Raw genomic sequence first — 6,795 nt, forward strand, 5'->3', positions numbered from 1 at the left:
TGTTTTAATTTTAAACTTTCCAAAGAATATTTCATTTTCTTGATGTTAAGGCGCTTTGAAAATACCTCTTTGTCTTTGAAATCCTTACATTTGATCTTTATATTAATTGGAAGAATACAAAAACAAAGTATTCCCCCCCTTTACTCTTGCACTTATCAAACGCTTAGCAATATTCCCCAAGGTTCTTCTCCATGTCTGTTCTTCACAGAGCCTCGTCCATTCAAGTCATTGAGAAGAAGCATGGCCTATGATTTTAGAGTTGGACCGCTGAATCATCAAATCAAATCAAAGTTTATTTGTCACGTGCGCCGAATACAACAGGTGAAATGCTTACTTACGAGCCCCTAACCGACAGTGCAGCTTAAAAAATAAGAGATAAAAGTAACAAGTAATTAAAGAGGAGCAGTTAAAAAGAACAAAATATAGAGAGTCAAGTTGAAGTAGTATGTACATGTAGGTAGAGTTAATTAAAGTTAATTAAAGTGACTATGCATAGATGACAACAGAGAGTGGCAGTGGTGTGGAGAGGGGTGGGGGGTGGGGGGAGGGCAATGTGAATAGTCTGGGTAGCCATTTGACTAGATGTGTCTTATGGCTTGGGGGTAGAAGCTGTTTAGAAGCCTCTTGGACCTAGACTTGGCGTTCCGGTACCGCTTGCCGTGTGGTAGCAGAGAGAACAGTCTATGACTAGGGTGACTGGAGTCTTTGACAGTTTTCAGGTCTTTCCTCTGACATCGCCTGGTATAGAGGTCCTGGATGGCAGGAAGCTTGGCTCCAGCTGTAGAACCTTTTGAGGATCTGAGGACCCACGCCAAACCTTTTCAGTCTCCTGAGGGGGACTAGGTTTTGTTGTGCCCTCTTCACGACTGTCTTGGTGTGCTTGAACCATGTTAGTTTGCTCCACTGCTCCACTACAGCCCCGTTGATGAGAATGGGGGCGTGGGGGGTACTCTTTTTCCTGTAGTCCACAATCATCTCTTGATCACATTGAGGGAGAGGTTGTTGTCCTGGCACCACACAGAGAGATCTCTGACCTCCTCTCTATAGGCTGTCTCGTTGTTGTCAGTGATCAGGCCTACCACTGTTGTGTCATTGGCAAATTTAATGATGATGTTGGAGTCGTGCCTGGCCGTGCAGTCATGAGTGATCAGGGGCCCCAGTGTTGAGGTTCAGTGTGGCGGATGTGTTGTTACCTACCCTTACCACCTGGGGGCGGCCCGTCAGGAAGTCCAGGATCCAGTTGCAGAGGGAGGTGTTTAGTCCCAGGGTCCTTAGCTTATTGATGAGCTTTGAGGGCACTATGGTGTTGAACGCTGAGCCGTAGTCAATGAATAGCATTCTCACGTAGGTGTTCCTTCAGTCCAGGTGGGAAAGTGCAGTGTGGAGTGCAATATAGACTGCATCATCTGTGGATCTGTTGGGGCGGTATGCAATTTGTAGTGGGTATAGGGTTTCTGGGATGATGGTGTTGATGTGAGCCATGACTAGCCTTTCAAAGCACTTTGTGGCTACAGACGTGAGTGCTACAGGTCGGCAGTCATTTAGGCAGGTTACCTTAGTGTTCTTGGGCACAGGCACTATGGTGGTCTGCTTAAAACATGTTGGTATTACAGACTCGGACAGGGAGAGGTTGAAAATGTCAGCTTGCTAGTTGGTCAGCGCATGCTCGCAGTACACGTCCTGGTAATCCGTCTGGCCCTGCGGCCTTGTGAATGTTGACCTGTTGAAAGGTCTTACTCACATCTGCTGCGGAGAGCGTATTACAGACTCGGACAGGGAGAGGTAGAAAATGTCAGCTTGCTAGTTGGTCAGCGCATCTTCGCAGTACACGTCCTGGTAATCCGTTTGGCCCCGCGGCCTTGTGAATGTTGACCTGTTGAAAGGTCTTACTCACATCTGTTGCGGAGAGCGTGATCACACAGTCCTCCGGTACAGCTGGTGCTCTCATGCATGTTTCAGTGTTATTTGCCTCGAAGCTAGCATAGTAGTTTACCTCGTCCGGTATTCTCGTGTCACTGGGCAGCTCTCAGCTGTGTTTCCCTTTGTAGTCTGTAATGGTTTGCAGGCCCTGACACATCCGACGAGTGTCAGAGCCGGTGTAGTAGGACTCGATCTTAGTCCTGTAGACAGAATCATGTTGGTTTGTGTTCGTCCCTGGAACCAAAAAGGGTTCTGCTATGGGGACACCCGAAGAACCCTTTTGGAACACACACACTTTGAGGCAAACTCACACCACTTTGGGGCGGTCAGCTACAGATGTTGAATCTTAATTTGAATCACCCTGTTGCAGGAGAATCAAATCAAGTTTTATTTATACAGCACATTTCAGACATGGAATGCAACACAATATGCTTCACAGGTAAAAACAAATCAAAATAAAAGCTGAAATATTTACTACACAACAAACAAAAGAATGACAAAAAAGGAAAGCAAAGTTAAAATATGTTTTAAGACCTCTTTTAAATATGCCCACAGTTTTGGGGGGCATAATAACTAAAGGCTGCCTCTCCATGCCTCTTGGTCCTAGGCTTTGGGATGCAATGCAGGAAATGTAAAATTTGTAGTGTATTTTCCCTTCAGAAAAATGTATCAAAACCTACAAAAAATATCCATGAATTATAATCAACATAATAATTCACATATCCTGTTGCTGCAGGATTATTTTCCTGCTGTATCAAACTGACTCAAATTAAGATCCTACATCTGTAGACCTCTGATTCCATAGCAATAGTAAGGCAGAGGAATATAAACTCCGTTGTAGACAGTTTATTAGGTACACCACCCCATTCATGAAAATAGTTCACTCCTACAGACAGTGAGTCACATGGCCGTGGCTTGCTATATAAAGCAGGCAGACAGGCATCGAGGCATTCAGTTACTGTTCAATTGAACGTTAGAATGGGGAAAAACAAGTGACCTAAGCAACTTTGAGCGTAGCATGATCGTCGGTGCCAGGCGCGCCGGTTCCGGTACCTCAGAAACGTTCAGGCTTTTCAGTGTCTAGGGTTTACAGAGAATGATGCGACAAACAAAAAACCTCCAGTCAGTGGCAGTCGTGTGGGTGAAAACATCTTGTTGGTGAGAGGTTGAAGGAGAATGGCAAGAATAATGTAAGCTAACAGGCGGGCCATAAACAGGCCAATAACAGCACAGTAGAATAGTAGTGCGCAGAACGGCATCTCAAAACGCACAACTCGTCGGTTCTTGTCACAGATGGGCTGTTGCAGCAGACGACCACACCGGATTCCGCTCGTATCATCTAAAACAAGAAGAAGCAGCTCCAGTGGGCACGCGATCACCAACACTGGTCGATGGAGGAGTGGAAAAACATTGCCTCATCCGATAAATCCTGGTTCCTGTTGCGTCATGCTGATGGGAGAGTCAGGATTTGGCGTAAGCAGCATGAGTCCATGGCCACATCCTGCCTGGTGTCAACAGTACCGGCTGGTAGCGGTTGTGTAAAGGTGTGGGGAATGTTTTCCTGGCACACATTTAGGTCCCTTGATACCAATCGAGCAACGTTTACTTGCCTTGAAGAGGTCAGGCTGTTCTGGAGGCAAAGGAGGGTCCGACCCTAACTAGAAGGGTGTACCTAATAACCTGGCCACCGAGTGTGTTTTTTTTTCTTTTACAGGGACTTAAAGTGCTAATCTATAGCTCCTCTATCGCACGCCAGGCTGCTCCTCCTACCTTCCTGAATCTACACACCCAGAATGCAACGGTATAAAGATCAAAGAGTCAGCTAGATTGGTGTTTACGTCAATACTCAGTTATCCGTTTCTCTGGTTAGGATCCAGGGGGAATCTCTCTGACTGGATGTTATGGCTCCTGCTTCATGTCTCCTGTGGGAACACACTCGAACACAGCGAGACAATTCCGACACACCCTAACAGAGTGGATGTGAGTGCTCTAAGGTTCTCCTCTTCCCCCCCTTCTCCTCTTCCTCTCTTCTTCTCTTCCTCTCTTCTTCTCCTCTTCCTTCCTTCTTCTCCTCTTCCTTCCTTCCTCTCCTCTTTGTTTTCTTCCGTCTTATCTTTGAATATCTTTGTCCTCATAGAGGTTCCATTGTATTCTCAGTAACCAGACAGATTACTGCGTTCACCAAAATTGTGGTCCTCTGTCTCAGTCTGAAATGGTTTTGATGAGGTGCCTGTAACTGGTGAAATATTAACATCTCACAAGCCCAGAATAACTATCTCACCAGAGTTGGACTGTTAAAACGGCATTGGCACGTTTGTGTATTTCTGGGTTTTGTCTAGGAGACTTTTCCATATCAATTTTTATAATTGACTGGGGGAGCCCTTAAAACCTGAGAAGCACTCTTTAAAGGGGTAGGATTAAAGGGGTGAGCGATATAAAAATGATGCTCAAAGGCTTGGTAAAAAAGAAAAGAAAAGGGGAATGCCTTTAAAATCTCCAAGTCTGAACCACTGGCAGTCCACAAAGAGAAGAAACATTCACGTGTTTTATGTCGGGGGACTTTGGCTCTTTTTGTCTGAGGAAACTAGTGAGTGCTTTGAATCCGACCTCTGGAGAATTGTCCACTGTTAAATCATCGACTGGGTTCTCTCTCTTCTTCTCTCTTTCGAGGAATCTCTCTCTGTCTACACTGAATGGGCCCTTCTCAGGCATATCAAACGAAGACTGACTAAATTGGACAAAGATGAAAACACAAGTAGGGAAATCGTTTATTCGGTGGACGTGAAGACGGAGTGACGACATAACCGTCTGGAAGAGCATGTGCAGTTAGTTACACAGGACCACCCGTCTATAGACTCATTAGTCCCATTTCATCACTGCCTGACTGTATTTATTTACCCATAAGCCTCTTCTTCAGTGGTCGAAGTAGATGGGGTAAAAAAAAAAGAATCTTCAATAAATATTTACAGAATGCAGAATGCGACAGGATTCAATGGAAACGAGAAGCTGGCTGCATCTCACTCTCAGGGGGGATTTGTGAGTCGGCTTTAGAAGGCAGGTGGCTCGGCAAGGCGAGAGAAGGAGAGAGAAGACTGTTCTATTTGGCACAGGATATTCTCTGGGACCTGACCAGGATTGGATCGTTGGTTCGGTTGGGACAGAGGGGGAACTTGGGTGAGGAAGGTGAGGAGAAGGGTTAGGACATCTCTCTTGGCCAAGGGTTCAGGTGTTTTCCTGGCTAGCTTACAGTCATACCCTGTCCCCCCCCCCCCCCCACACACACACAGAAATATCACCTGTGACTGATCGCCTGGACCTCAAAGGGAGCAGGGAGAGGAAAACATGACATTCTCAGTTTAGAGTCTGCCCAGAAACCAACCCCATGCAGCCACACAGAGACTGGAGTTGCCTTTGATCTCCACAGACCCAGACCCAGAACCAACACAAACAAAACACACACACACAAACGTGTGCAAGGACTCACACACAGACGCAAATAGACTAATGCACACACACACATACACGCAGTCACCTCCCCCATTCCCAGCCACCCAATGGTGAACCACATCATACTTTTTCTCTGGACCGGATCGTAAAAAAACTATTTGATAAACATAACAATAGAACAGATAGATATAAATCTGATTTGGAGATGGGGGGAAAGTGTGTGTATTAGTAATGATCACTTTAATGTAACAATAGAACAGATAGATATAAATCTGATTTGGAGATGGGGGGAAAGTGTGTGTATTAGTAATGATCACTTTAATGTAACAATAGAACAGATAGATATAAATCTGATTTGGAGATGGGAGAAAGTGTGTGTATTAGTAATGATCACTTTAATGTAACAATAGAACAGATAGATATAAATCTGATTTGGAGATGGGGGAAAGTGTGTGTATTAGTAATGATCACTTTAATGTAACAATAGAACAGATAGATATAAATCTGATTTGGAGATGGGGAGAAAGTGTGTGTATTAGTAATGATCACTTTAATGTAACAATAGAACAGATAGGTATAAATCTGATTTGGAGATGGGGGGAAAGTGTGTGTATTAGTAATGATCACTTTAATGTAACAATAGAACAGATAGGTATAAATCTGATTTGGAGATGGGGGGAAAGTGTGTGTATTAGTAATGATCACTTTAATGTAACAATAGAACAGATAGATATAAATCTGATTTGGAGATGGGGGAAAGTGTGTGTATTAGTAATGATCACTTTAATGTAACAATAGAACAGATAGATATAAATCTGATTTGGAGATGGGGGGAAAGTGTGTGTATTAGTAATGATCACTTTAATGTAACAATAGAACAGATAGATATAAATCTGATTTGGAGATGGGGAGAAAGTGTGTGTATTAGTAATGATCACTTTAATGTAACAATAGAACAGATAGATATAAATCTGATTTGGAGATGGGGGGAAAGTGTGTGTATTAGTAATGATCACTTTAATGTAACAATAGAACAGATAGATATAAATCTGATTTGGAGATGGGGAGAAAGTGTGTGTATTAGTAATGATCACTTTAATGTAACAATAGAACAGATAGATATAAATCTGATTTGGAGATGGGGGAAAGTGTGTGTATTAGTAATGATCACTTTAATGTAACAATAGAACAGATAGATATAAATCTGATTTGGAGATGGGGGAAAGTGTGTGTATTAGTAATGATCACTTTAATGTAACAATAGAACAGATAGATATAAATCTGATTTGGAGATGGGGGAAAGTGTGTGTATTAGTAATGATCACTTTTTATTAAGATAATGAAAAGTAATTACCGCATCAGTAAATCAGAGAATCGCAGTCGTCTTGTCTATCCAAGAACATGGGCCATTCTTTAACTGCTCCACTC

Source organism: Oncorhynchus clarkii, chromosome 10 (assembly GCF_045791955.1).
Source record: "Oncorhynchus clarkii lewisi isolate Uvic-CL-2024 chromosome 10, UVic_Ocla_1.0, whole genome shotgun sequence".
NCBI classification, from domain to species: Eukaryota; Metazoa; Chordata; class Actinopteri; order Salmoniformes; family Salmonidae; genus Oncorhynchus; species Oncorhynchus clarkii.